The sequence below is a fragment of the Carettochelys insculpta genome, chromosome 13 (genome assembly GCF_033958435.1).
Source record: "Carettochelys insculpta isolate YL-2023 chromosome 13, ASM3395843v1, whole genome shotgun sequence".
Lineage (NCBI taxonomy): Eukaryota > Metazoa > Chordata > Testudines > Carettochelyidae > Carettochelys > Carettochelys insculpta.
The window spans coordinates 41,701,407-41,715,874 of NC_134149.1; positions in this window are offsets into that span (position 1 = coordinate 41,701,407).

Below are 14,468 nucleotides of genomic sequence, written 5' to 3' on the forward strand. Positions count from 1 at the left end.
ACAGTTTGCTCCATCCTCGTGGGCCTATTATAACATGTCGTTTGGAGATACCACTGTACCAGACTTCTGGTTCAGCTGGGGTTAATGGACCCAGAGATGTAGCACTGATGCAAAACACATTAGCCACTGTGAAATTGCATAACTTTCCTTAATGCTGGTACGCTGTTGTAGCGTGGGCAGGAGTTTACTGATCTGGTTTGCAAGGGAATCATCTTTGGAGGCAGAAGGGAGGTCGTTCTGGCTGCTATTGGCTGCCAGCTTGCCTGTAATATGCCAGGATCTCTGTGCTGACGGATCTCCTCCCTTAATTCCCACGGAGGGTCCACATCTGCCATCCCCCATCTGGATGCTGAAGCAAAGGCCAGCAGCAAGTACTAGCTACTTCCCAGCCCACTTTGGCAGTCTGGCCTTGTACAGCAGAGATCAAGGCGCCATTTGGGCAAAGCTACCAATTGCCCCCAGGCTGGGGGTACTGGAAGGCTTTGGTTGAGCTGCTGCCTGGAATCTTCCCTTTTATCTTCCTAGCAAACAGCATGGTAAGAAACAAGGAGTTTCGCTCTCCATGTTTAAGAAGGTAACAGAGTGGGGTTTGAAACAGCGGTTTTGATGTGAGGCCCAGGACTAGGAGCCAGGAAATCTGACTTCATGCCCAAATCCTGAGCAAGTCACTTGAGGTCCTGATTTATACCGACCTGTGTGCAGGGCACAACTTCAGCCATCTGTGGCAGCTTCAGGTGCATTGGGCTCTTCACCTCACTGCCACTCTGTTTCTGATGATCGGGTATGTGCTGGGTACGATCTAACAGGGGCTTGGCTGATACATGATGGCTAACGCTATATTGGGGTGCATTGGCAGGACCATTTCCAGCAGAACTAGAGAAGTTATTATTCTCCTCTACTCGGCACTGGGAGGCCACATCTGGAGTATTGCGTCCAGTTCTGGGGCGCCCAGCATAGAAAGGATGTGGACACATTGGAGCAGGTTCAGCAGAGGGCAACGAAAATGAGAGGTGGTGGAGTCTCCATCCCCAGAGGTTTATCAGTCCTGGCTTGCAAAGTCCTGGCTGGGACAAGGAAGACCAGGAAGTGCCTGAGGGGGACTGGGGGCAGAGTGCGGGCAGGACCATGCCTGGATTCGCCTCCCTGGCCTATGACACCAGCTGCCTGTGTCCATGAGGTTTATGGGCCCCCAACTGGGAGTGCGATCAGCATCATCACTGAGCTGGGGACAGAGACCATGGAACTCCGTTCGCAGCTCTACTGTCACCCACCACACAGACACAGACACACACACACACACACACACCCTCCTTCTCCTCCAGGAAACGAGGCTACAAAGCGGTTTATACAAAGCTAAGGATCCGTTAGGTGGGACAATCTATATGAGGCTGCTGGCTAACAGATCTCGGGGGCAAAGCTGGCGGTAGCGGGAATACAAACTAAGCCAGGGGTGGGAATGGACATGGGGATTTAAGCAGCAGTGGCTGACGACATGGAAAGTTGAAGAGGTGCTGCTCAGAGTTTTGCCCAGGAATCACTGACGACACTTTCGAGGGGTTGGCGGCTGTGGTCCCTGCAAGCTGAGTGCTCGGTGGCCAACCAGGAGAGATTTAGGAGCCGTCTTGCTGATTAGTAGAGCCTCCACAAGCCCCAGCAGGTCTGGTGGTGCACAGTCGCAGACACCACATAACAAAATTTATTCTGCCCTGGGATGGAAAATGTGGAGGGAACCCTGGTGGGCTGGGCATTTTCTCCTACGGTGACCTCCCCCCACTAAAGTGCCTACTGGGTGTTGTCCTGCTTGTTTTGTATAAGGTTTGCAAATATCACCGGTGGAGATGGCGAGTTGTCCTCGACAGCTCCCACCCCGATGCGCCCGTTCTCGGTGCTGCACAGCTGTGTAACTACGTCACTGTGTTCTCCAGAGCCCTGTTTGGTCATGCTATAACCGGGCTCCCAGCACATCCTGAGGGGGTGACTCTGCAGTCAGATAGTGCTCACATAGCCACGTGGTAATTTGCCTGCATTCGCCTTTACTCCCATTACTCACTACTACTAGGGTGGCCGTATTTGCCTACGCCAAACACAGAACACCTGATAAAATGGCTTGGACTTCAGTGAGTGCAGTGGGAATCAATCAGACCTACGCCGTACAAACGTTCAAAGTGGCATTGTTTATGCACCACCCCTTGCCAAGCCAGACTGCATTTTGATAACTAGTAATAGGAAAAACTTTAAAAATGTGTTTGCACATCAACCGTTGCTGCTCTGTAGCAGGGCCTGCCTCTCGGTCCTGCACCAGGCTCCACTGCCCCCCGAAAAGCCCACGTGAATATTTGGGGTCCAGGCCCCCAGGAGTTACTCTGGCCCTGTTTCTGCCCCATGGACTCCAGAGGCTTCTCCTTCCCAGGGAACACATGGAGAATGCAGGATTAAGCCCTGCTGCTCCCAGCTGTTGTCCTGCAGTGGGGCACTGGACGGGGACCCCTGAAACTTCCCAGTGGGGACAGGGGACCCCAGGAATGAAGGCTGCAGCCTGCAGGGTGTCCTCCCAGGCTGTGGGGGCAGCTGCCCAGTGGGGGAGGCTGCCCCAAGCAGGGGAAGGGCTCCTCTACAGCTGCCCTACACCAAAGGGCTCCCCAGCTGTTGCACACTGGAGGGTGATGGGAACTGGCTGCCTCCCTGCTGCAGGAGAGTTCCCTGGCTGTCCCATGCTGCCGGCAACTGGGGCTGCCATCCTGCAGGGGAGCTCCCAACCTCCAGGGGTGTTTGCCCTGTGGGAGCTACCTCCCTGTGGGGGGGGTGCTCCCCGGCTGCCCCCACTGCATGGCACTGGGAACGGGGTTGCAGGCCATGCGTGCGACTCCTGACGGCCCCACAACGCAAGGAGCCAGGAACTGGGTTGTAGCCCCGTGGGTGTGGCTCCCAGCTGCCCCAAGCCGAGGGGAGCCAGGAACTGGACTGCACACCTGCCTTGGGTGGAGGGGATCTCTCTGGCTGGAGGAGCAGCTGCCTGGGGCAACAGGTCCCCTTAAAATCTTAAGACTACAGGGGACACACACTATCTTCCCTGCCCCAACATACCCTGGCTTACCTTATGGCGTGGCCCCTGCTGGCTCTCTCCTGCTGCCTGCACACCTGGCCACTCAGTATGAGCTACACGTGTTCTCCAGCCAGCCCCTAGCACCTGCAACAGCGGCTGTGCTGACCTGGGCGAAAGGCAGCTCAGCGGAGGGCGTGAACACAAGACAATTAGCCCTTTGTTAAAATAAGGCAGGACACCTTCCTGCCTGACACCTGAAATATGGGACCGTCCTGGCCAAGACAGGACGGACACTCACTGTAACTATTATTTATGTGTTATCGATCTCACCAAGACTCAGCAGGGTGCTGAGCGCTACCGAGACAAGGAAAGCCAAGATAAGGCTCCCGTCCTGAAGGATTTCTGCCCTGAGGGCCAGAGCTTGCATACACTGACACCATGTGCGGAGCACACCAGCATGAATTATCCCATGCTCTCTGCGACCCCTTCACTCCTGAGCGACGCACTCAGTGGTATCTGCATGTGAGCCTGGGCCTGGAATGGAAACTACACCAATGCAGTGAGTGGCAGGGTCTTTGATCGGTGCAGGGAACCTCTCCACTTCAGAGTTTTGCGATTTTTTTAATGACTCCCAGTGTTCCCTGGAAGCTGCAAGCCTGGGCATCACCCAGCTGATCAGCAGGGCACCCGCAGCTGGCAGCATATGTGCTACTGGTGGCGCACATCCACCCATGCCTCAGCGCACATAAAAAACTTTATTCCCCACCTGGATGGGAAAAAATTAGTGGGAACTTTGGTCAGATCTTTGGTTTATTTTCAGAGTCTGTCACTGTGGTTATATTACAATATCTAAGGCAAGACTGTCATTTGTGGGCACCAAAAGTTACCCTCTGGAGCCCATGTGAAGCACTGACATGAGGGGACCCTGATTTCCGAGGTGCTAAGCACACACTAGACCAGGGGCCTGCCACCGAAATAGCGAGAAGAGCCACTTTTTCAATTCAGTTACAGAATCAATCCTTCACAAGCCGCAGTGCACGTGAATACGAGACAGTTTTTCACAAATACCCTCAGACCGGACGGTTTGTCACCCCATTTTTAAGGAGAGAGCGACCACAATGACTTGTGCCAGTTAGGAAGTTTGTTACTTTCACCCCCGGACTGGAGAGCAAATGAGGCCAAGGAAAACACTGTGCCTGGGGACGGGCTCTTGAGCAGGGAGGAGAAATGTTCACAACATTCCTCCACACCCCCCCTCTCGTTCTCAGGCTGTACCCCCCTAACCCCACAAACCTACAGCCTATCCCCGAGCTTTATCCCCATCCCACATACCCACCCCCCCTTCCCCAGGCTTAACCCCTCTCGCCCCAGGGTGAGTTAACCTTCCCTGAGGGCCAGCTGGCAGGACCACTGCCCCCTGTCCTAGAGACTGGGGCGGGGGAGGAACAGAAACCCCCATCGTATGAGCTCTGCCCCAGCCTTTCAGGGTCGTTAGCGCTGGGAACCTGACCACAGGAAAGCTCCCGGCTGGCTTCACCCTCAGGAGCTGGCAGTGCTGAGCTGTCCTGGACTGGATGTGGGCCTGAGAGCCCGATGAGAGCAGTCCTGGGCTCTGTCCTGGAGGTGGCCACCTGGCGGGTCCCAGCCAGGCTGTATCAGGGGCCTAGCATGTGCTCATGGTCCTGCTCCCAGTCCGCAAGGATCCGGGGGCTCTGCTCCTTCGCCTGCACCCAGTGCTGGGGGAGCTGCATCTCGCTGGTGCCGCAGGGGGCTGAGGTACTGGCTGAGCTGCGGCAGGGCAGGGAGCTGCAAATGGAGTCAGGGGAGCAGCGCTCGGAGCCACAACTGGCTCCTTGAAGAGCCGCATGCGGCTCCAGAGCTGCAGGCTGCTGAGCCCTGCGCTAGAGCAGTGGGAGCAGAGCGGCTCTTCTGTTCCCACATAGCTGGTCTTCCCTCCTGCCTCTGCTTGGGCTTGTGGGGCTCTGCTTCCTTCATGCTGATCCCCCTTTTCCTTCTCTTCTCCCTTCAGGTCCGGCCCTTTCCCTTTCATGGTAAAGCCTGAGCGCTTTGGCTGGGGCGCACCCTGGGAAAAGGCACCCCTTTGGCTAAGCTGCTAGTTGGAGCAGTGCTAATTTCTGCTGTCAGTGGGCCGACAGCCACTGTGAGCTGGGGGGGATGGACAAGTGGGGGGTCAGCTCCCCACCCCTGGAAAGGGTGAGGCCAAGAGCAGAAGGGGCGGGGCTTAGGGCAGTCAGCCCCGCCCACCTCCCGCGCTGCCTCAGAGTCAGCCGACTCCGGCTGACGCTGCTGCTGCTTCTGGGCCCCTGCGACAGGCCAGGCTCCGATCCAACGGCCCCCTCCTGGCCAGCAGCCTGCCTGGTGCAGACAGGGCTCGAGCCTGGGCAGAAAACTGAAGTCAGCTCTCATGCTGCCTCTGCAGCAGCCGCTTCTTTGTACAGCTTCTCCTTGCTGCTCCCGCGGCTGAAGGCCCCAGGGCGGGAGTTTGGGGAAGCATGACAAGGCACTGGAGCCTTTTGTCTAGGCCTGCTCCCAGCAGAAGTGGGTGGCCCAGCAGCTCAAACCCGGGCAGTGCTGGGGGGCTCCCCTGGTGGGAGGGCAGCAGAGGCACATTTCAGACCAAGGAAGCAGGAGCAGGGCCCTAGCTGGGCCCTCTGGGCTGGCAGGTCGTGGCCACGGCACCGCAGACCTCGCTGCAGAACACCGGCGTGAGCCCCAGCCCCTCTGTCCCTCCCGTTAAATACAAGCAGCCCAAGAGCCTCAGCCCTGCTGCTCTGAACTCCTGTGTCAGCAGATGGCAGCACTGCTGAACGTGGTCCGGAGGCAGGCGCTCGCCGGGGCTGGGCTGGCTAAGGACCATGCGGACAGCACCCGCCCAGGTGGCCCTGCCACGGCCTGGGCAGAGGGAGGAAGGATCAGGCCATTCGCTGGCAAGCCCAGCCTGAGCGCACGCTGCGCCTGAAAGAAAGAGTGGGAAAGGCAAAGCCGGGGTGGATGGCCGAGGGGCACATGGACCGGCCTTTGTGGGGAGACAGAGGGGCACATGGATCAGCCCCAGGGGAAGGGACACATGGTCGAGCCTGGGGCATGGGGAGACACAGGGCACATGGGCCAGCCTGTGGAGATGGGAGGCACAGAGGCTCAGGCGCTGCTTGCTGGGTCATGTGGGTTTCAGACTCATCCGCCAGACCTCAGACCCGAGCCAAGGTTTCCCGCCCCGGGGTTTGTCACTCTCCAGGGATGGAGCTTAACGGGGCTGTGCTAGCCAGGATCTCAGGGTGCATCGCACACAGGGGAGAGGACCTGCGCCCCAGCAGGGCAGGGCAGGGCAGGGCAGGGAGTCCAGAGTCCGGAGAGGATCACAACCCTAAGAACGCTCCAGAGCCCCCTTGTGCAGCTGGGAACAGCTCGGACCACCGCAGAGGAAGCTCAGGGCATTACTGGCTGCCCGAAAACGTCACCTCAGGTGATGGGGTAACCGGCTGAGGCGTCCTCAGGCTGCGGTGGAATGAGACTGGTCCCAGCAGTGAGGTAGGGGTGCGTTGACCTGGAAGTGGAGGAATCAAGAGCCAGGCGGGGAAGCAGAGGGGCCGGTAGCGTGTGGAACAGGCCTGGCCGGGCGGAGGATGGCAAATCTCCCGAGGACAGGGGTGCAGCCCCAGCACGCCCTCGGGGCTGCTCCGGGCTGCTCCGGGCTGGCAAGGGTGGCAAGGGTGGCACTCCATGAAACATTAACCCGCAAGCCTTAGCAGAGAACCAGCTGGGCAGGTTTGCTCAGAGCTCCGGCCGCTCTTTTGCTGGGGCTGGATTACGCCGCTTTTGGCAGAGGTTTAGGAGAGGGAGGAATTCTCAAGAAAACAAGCCTCTGCTCAGCCTTGCCAAGCGCTCGGCTCCAGGCGGGCCTGCGGGGGAGGTGAGAACAGCCCGGCTCCCCGCAGCTGCCTGCAGCGTGCAACACTCGGCCAAGGCCTGCAGGTCGGGGCCTTGGTCCACAGCCGGTGCTGCAGCTTTGGGCAGACCCAGGATGGACCATAGCTGGGCCCCACTAATGGTACCAGAGTCAGACAGGGGCACCCCTGTGCTGCAGGCGGGGGCCAACGGGCAGGGCCCAGGTGTGCCCAATGACGCAGGAGAGGCTGCAGGACCTGCCCCTGGCTCTGCGGGAGGCCGGGCATGCCAGAGTTACTCCTCACTGGTATCCTGAGCCTGAGCCTGAGGATGCGGCCAGCCCTGGTGGGCCCGGCTAGAATCGCCGTTCCCTCCCTGCAGGCTCAGGTGGCTCGGGGACGCAGCCTGCCGCAGAGACAATTCCCATCACAGTTTCCACAGGAGCAGCCGGAGGAGCCCAGCTCAGCCTGGGCGCAAAGGGGCCCCAAGTGGGGAAGGCAGCGGCGTCCAAGAAGGCTCTGGAGCTGTACGGCTGCTGAGCCATCCCTCCTGTTGGCACGGCATCAGCCCTGCCCTGTGCCGGGATGGGACAGAGGGGCAAGCGCTGGGCTATCATTCGATGGAAGATGATTCCTCGCTTGCTTCCCTGCAGCCGGGCAGGCGAACCCCCCCGGAACAATGGGCGGGGCAGCGCAGGGGCCTTTGTTCTGTGTTAAAGGCCCAGAAGGCTGTGTCCGGTGTGCACTGGGCTGCCCTGGGAGCGTGGAGGGGTCCCCTCTCTCCCCTGCCGTGGGAATAGTGCAGTCCTGCGGCGGGAGGGTCAGCGAACCCCCCGGACACTGAAGTCACTGCCGGGGGAGGGCGGCACAGCTGGGGGATCCCTACAGCCATGCTGGAGAGTGTGTGGGGTGCGCCCCCGTCTGCAGAGGAATGGAGCCGCTGCTGAAGTGCTTTGCTGAGTCGGGGCCCTCGGGAAGTCCGTTCATTGAACCCCCTGGGCAGAGCACAGCTGAGTGAAGGGACGGGGAGAGAGCCCCACAGGCTCAGAGGCAGGCGGGAGGAGGCTGAGCCCGGCCGGGGCAGGGCTGCGCCCCAGAGACTTGGCAGAGGAGGTCCCACGAGTCCTGCAGACAAAGCCTCCAGTCAAGGGCTCCGCCATGAAGAACAATCTTATCGGCACGCCCACAGGTACAGGCAGTGCTGGGCCTATTTGCGTTGCCACGTGTGCACTGTCGTACCCAGCCAGAGCAATGCCCTTTTCAGAGCCCCTTCAGAGCAAGGCAACTGTATCGGCAGCCTGGCAGGGAACGGACGGCTCTGGGGTGTTTAGACCCACAGGGCAAAGTGGCGGCTGCCCCCCTGATCTGGGACTGCCGTAGGAGAGCCAGGAAATCCCAGAGAACAACAATGCACCAGAGAGAACCGTGGCTGCTGGGGGTGCTGTAAACTGACCCTCAGCCGATCAGCGCGTTCTGCCTGCTGGGAAAAGCTCAGCCCAGCTCCAAACGCAGAGGGGTTTGTCTTTCAACCAGCCCACCACGGGGCCTGAACAATGTTCCCGCTAATCCTTCCGGTCATGCGCAGATTGTTTTCCCCACCCACATGCGGAATAAATTTTATGTGCACTGAGGCCTGTTTGAGCTTGCACCACCTGCAGGAAACCCCATCTCTCTGCAGGCGCTTGCTAAGCAGCTGGGTGGCCCTTGAACCCTGAGTGGCTGCGCAAGCGCCCAGCTTACAAGGAACCCTGGTCCTGCGCACACGTTGCTGGTTGCTGCAGACAGCGCATGCGGCTGTCCCACGGCCTTGCGCCATCCCATGCCAGCCTTTTGGCTCAGCGGGCCCTGAGGATTGAGCCAGGCCAGCCCTCCGAGCGGAGGCAGGGCTCAGTGCACGGAGTATGACAGGAGCTCATTCAAGCCAGGAACCTGCAGCGTAACGGCCCCAGCCGGGCGGCGCGCCCTGCGGCTCCAGCCCTGCCGGTCCGGGGAGAAAAGCGGACAAATCGTCTTTGTTTCACCCCAGCCTCAACAACCCTGGGAGCTGCACCGCGAGGGTGCTGTTGACTCCAGGCAGTGGGTTCCTCGCTGCTGTCAGCCCGTTCCTGCTGGGTCCCAAGGGGAACCGACCCCACAGCCAGAGAGACCAGCAGGCTGCTCAGCTCCAGCCACCACGCAGGCAACAGGAGCCCTTTCCCACCAGCGTCTCCCCCGCCCGCCTCAGCAAAACCCTTTGCCTGCAGCAGCACTTCAGCAAGGCCTGGCTGCCCTGCCCAGCTCCGTGTGCTGAACTGCCCCCGCTGCTGCGTGGGGCGAGCCTGGAGCCCGGACGTGGCTTTGCCCGTAGCAGTCCGCTCGTGCCAGTGCCGAGCATTGCGGGCAGAGCCCCTTAGCATAATTCACAATAGATGCGGGCAACATGCAGTGCTTCCCTCTGGCCAGGCCTGAGCGCTTTGCTCCACTGTTCGGCTGCGCCACAGTCTGGAAGAGCCCGTAGCCAGCCCTTGATTTAGGGAAGGAAAGGGACTAGGAGTGCCAGACAATAGCAGGAAGCAAAGGTTTAATTAGCCGCTGACCCTGGGACCCGGAGAGCCGCCTGCCTTCGGCCTGGCCTAGCGCGGAACTTGGGTTCAGGCGCATTCAGGCCAAGATGGGGGGTGCAGGGGCTGGGAACTCGGGGGTCTGCACAGTGCAGCAGGCCCTTCTTGGGCAGGCTCAGGCAGTGTGAGGGCGGCAGCTTGCTGCTTCCAGCCCGGCCCATGTGGCTGTTCTCCAGATTCCTGAAGGAACCACGAGGTTTACTCCCGTTGGCCAAATCTTGCTCCCAGCTGCGGGTGTTACAGTAAACAGGGGAGCCTGGGCCAAGGTCAGGAGCCCTGATAAAGCACTTTACGCACTGCCGGCCAAAGCACTGCCAGGCCGAGCCCTGAGGAACTCATCACACCTCCACCTCTGCACTGAGTCTGACGCCTCCCCCACATCCACCCCCACCACATCCGTGGGCGTGCAGATGGGGCTGCTTCCTCCCTGCAGTTTGTCTAGCACAAAACCTGCCTGAGCACTGCGGAGCAGCAGCCACCAAACAGTCCCTTGGAAGGTATGGGAACTCCTTATGCTATGCCATCTGTCCCAGCCTGTCTCTAGCTGGGATCATCGGACCACCTTGCCGAGCCCCGAAACAGCTCGGTGCAGCTCAAAAGTTGGTCTCCTGTTCCGCCCCACACTCCCCCGCCACCAACAGAAGTTGGTCTAAAGCAAGTGCCTCCCCCAGCTTGTCTCTCTACGCGAGGCGATGTCATTTGTGCTGCTACCACTAGCCTGAGACCTGACAAACTCATTTCAGCTGGGCTGGCCGATCGCCACTGTGCGCAAATGGCCGTAGCAGCATTCGGCATGGCAGCTCCCACAGAAGTCGAGTCAGTTTGGACTAAAAATTACCGGTGGGATATGGCCCTCCTGCAGCTGCTCTGAAGCCCTGTCATAAGGCACACTGATCAGTATCTCCTCCCAGTCCTCTGAGCTAATCCCCTGGGGCTGTTTACCAGCTCTCACGCGTCGGGGTGCTAGCATGAGCCTGGCTCAGGCTCCCATGCAAAGGCAGGGCTGCGTCTCAGAGCAGAGCTTAGCCTGGCCTGCCTTTTGCTGGGATTCCGGTTCTGTTCAATGTCTTCATCAATGCTTTAGATATTGGCATAGAAAGTACACTTGTTAGGTTTGCAGATGATACCAAGCTGGGAGGGGTTGCAACTGGTTTGGAGGGTAGGGTCAGAATTCAAAATGATCTGGATATATTGGAGAAATGGTCTGAGGTAAACAGGATGAAGTTTAATAAGGACAAACGCAAAGTGCTCCACTTGGAAAGGAACAATCAGTTTCACACGTACAGAATGGGGAGAGACTGTCTAGGAGTGACTACAGCAGAAAGGGATCCAGGGACTATAGTGGACCACAAGCTAAATATGAGGCAACAGTGCGATGCTGTTGCAAAAAAAGCAAACATGATTCTGGGATGCATTAACAGGTGTGTTGTGAACAAGACTTGAGAAGTCATTCTTCCGCTCTACTCTGTGCTGGTTAGGCCTCAGCTGGAGTATTGTGTCCAGTTCTGGGCACCGCAGTTCAAGAAAGATGTGGAGAAATTACAGAGGGTCCAGAAAAGAGCGACAAGAACGATTAAAGGTCTAGAGAATGTGACCTATGAAGAAAGGCTGAAAGAATTGGGCTTGTTTAGTTTGGAAAAGAGAAGATTAAGGGGAGACATGATAGCGGTTTTCAGGTATCTAAAAGGGTGTCATAAGGAGGAGAGAGAAAACTTGTTCTTTTTGGCCTCTGAGGATAGAACAAGAAGCAATGGGCTTAAACTGCAGCAAGGGAGGTTTAGGTTGGACATTAGGAAAAAGTTCCTAACTGTCAGGGTGGTCAAACAGTGGAATAAATTGCCAAGGGAGGTTGTGGAATCTCCATGGCTGGAGATATTTAAGAACAGGTTAGATAGATGTCTGTCAGGGATGGTTTAGACAATACTTGGTCCTGCCAATAGGGCAGGGGGCTGGACTCGATGGCTTCTCGAGGTCCCTTCCAGTCCTACTGTTCTACGATTCTATGATTCAAGGGCCAGTAATGTGCTCCGGGTGTGTCTCACAGACCTGGCTAAGGGATTTCCAGGTCCTCCCACACACAGGGTTCCCTGTAAGCTGAGTGCTTCGGCCCCCCCGGGAGAGATTGAGGCGCTGCCCAGCTGATTAGCAGAGCACACACAGCCGGCCACATGTTTCCAGTGGTGGTGCACGTCCCCATATGCCTCAGTGCACCAAAAAAAATATTCCACCCATGGATGGAAACAATTACTGGGAGCCTGCCTTCGGAATCCAGCAAACAAGGAACTGCAGCAGGCCAGCTGCAGCCAGCCTGGTGAGCTGGCAGGGCGTGGGGACTGTGATACTCAGGATCGCATTGGAAGTGTACATCAACCCCGAAGCAGATGGTTTGAAACACAGCCCACTAGGCCGACCACTGGCTGTCCAGACTGGCTGGCAGCAATGCAGCCTGAGCAGGGGCAGCAGATCTGAGCCAGGCAGCATGGGTGTCATTTCCTGCCCTCGCCGCAGGCTGGCGGTGAGGGGAAGTCTGGCACAGGTCGGCTGCCACAGCTGTACTGTTCTCAGAGCAACTTGCTTTGGAGCATCACATGAAGCGCTGGACACAAGGGAGCTTCTAAGGAGACATAACCCTGTGACAATGACCCTGGGGAAGGGTGGTGGCTTTGCTGGTGCAGTGGAGGAGGGCAAGCCGTCACCCAGCTGCAGGGCGCTGGGAAGCTCATGGGAGGGAGGCTGACTAGCAGGCCTGGCAGCATGAGATGCTTCTGCAAGGGAGTTTCTGTGCAGAGTGACTGGGGTGTGATTTCATCCCTGCCCTCCTCCTTACATATTACCGCTGCTCCTCGAAATTCACCTGTGCGTTGACACCTCTGCATTCCCCATACTCCGAGGCTATTCAGCAGCCTGCCTAGACCACCGTGTAAATCAGAGCAGCCTCTGGGCAGCTGTAACCTGCCTGCCTCCGGTGACCTTGGAGCCACGTAAGGGTGCTTCAGCATAACCAGGAATCAAGCCTTTTGTGTCTGGCACGAGCTTCGTGCCCCCACGGCTTTTCTGCTCATGCTGCGCCTTCTCTCCCCCCACCACCCCTGCTGCCTTTTTCTCAGAGGAAGCATAGATCAGATAAAGGCTTCGAGATAGGCCTCCCCAGCACCTGGCCTTGTGTGTTTATGGGATGATCAGCTCTTTGCATGCTGGCTTCTTGCTCTGCTGCCTTTAGCTGCTGAAGTTCCTTTATGGCCTTCTCTGCGCAGCCTCCTGGAGCCGGGCTCAGCTGTCACATTCCCCTTTCATACTTCAAGCCACTGTGATTAAAGCACAGGGATGAAGGGCCTGCACAGAGGGCACTTTCCCTGCCTAAGGAGGGCAGGATCAGGCACTCCGGTGGGGATGCTGGGATCAAACTAAGGGCTGGCCACCCCCTCACACTTTTCCCTATCACATCCGTGCCACGCACAAAAAAAGCACAATGAGGCACGTTGCACTGCGAGGCAGGCGCTGTTGAGACCTGACCTGCACCGTGCCGTCCTGTGGTGCTGGTAAGTCACGAGCGTTCAGCTGTCAGCACCAGCAAAGGCTAGGGCAGGGGACGAGGGAGGGCTGCTGGGAATGGGGGTCTCTCCCTCCCCACCTGCAGAGAGGCGGTCTGAGCAGTTTCTAGAGGCCGGTGAAAGCTGAAGCAGTGCAGGTGCAGGACACAGGACCCGCCTTCCCACAGAGAAAAGAGAGGGGAGATAAGTGAACCAGGGACAGCACAGCGAGAGGGCAGCCTTCCAGAGACACAGTGCCAACAGCCGGCTGTTCCCTCGCCTCGTCACCCAACCCTGGCGCAAGTCTGCTCTCCCTGGGACTCTTCTGGGGCCTGATCCTGGGACTCGGGCCAGGTCATCCCTATCCCCGCCCCGCTTCAGCTGGAAGCAGCTCCCATCCCTTCCCGAAAGACTGCTGCTGGCCATTAAGCTAGGGTGGAGCCAGTGAACCTGCAAGTCCCCACGTTGCCTTGAGAAGACATCCTGGAGGGAGAGGCCCTGGGGGAGAGGCCCTGTGGACGCTGAAACAGTGCGGACAAGGCTTGTCATCTCCCTCCCCATTGGTGTACGGGAATGTGTGGGTGTCACCTCTCCCTATGCAAACGTTAGAGAGAAGACAATCAATACACGGACGCCAGTTAACCCCGTTCTTCTTTTCAACAAGGGCGCCGCCAACTCGGTGTTAATGCGACTGCATGGCGAAGTCTGCGTGCCATTTCGGAGTTTGTCGTGCGTGGGAGAGGCAGCTTTAACTCGAATTCCAGGAGCTGTTTAGGCACTTGAAAGCTTCAGTTTCCTGGCCGACAGTTTAGCTGTTAGCTGGCAGGGGGCCTGTATCTAATTCCTGTATAAAAGAAAGACAAATAGTAGCTGTATAAAATAGCATCTGATGAAGTGAGTCTGTGCTCACGAAAGCTCAGGCTCAAAACTTTTCTGTTAGTCTATAAGGTGCCACAGGACCCTTCGTTGCTGAAATAGTAGCTGGGGTGTAAAATGTTAGCATGTATTCTCGCTTTGTTACAAACTCTGAGCGAGAGCCTGTCGGAAGTGCTGGGTTCCAGCTCAGCTCTGGGAGGACTGGGGATCTACCGGGTTACAGCAGGTCCACTTGGTTCTGTGTAACAACAAGAAGGTGCCCCAGGACTTCTGGTTGTTTTTGAAGCTACCAACTAACACAACTTCTATGTAAGAACATCAGCACGGCCACACTGGGTTACGCCAAAGGAGCATCCAGCCCAGCACCCTCTCTTGTACTCAACGCCAGGTGCCCCAGCGAGAATGAACACAACAGGAAGTCACTGAATGATTCACCCGTCGCCCAATCCCAGCCTTTGGCAAACAGAAGTGAGGGACTTAAGAACACGATGTTGGATCTCTGCCTGCACTGGCT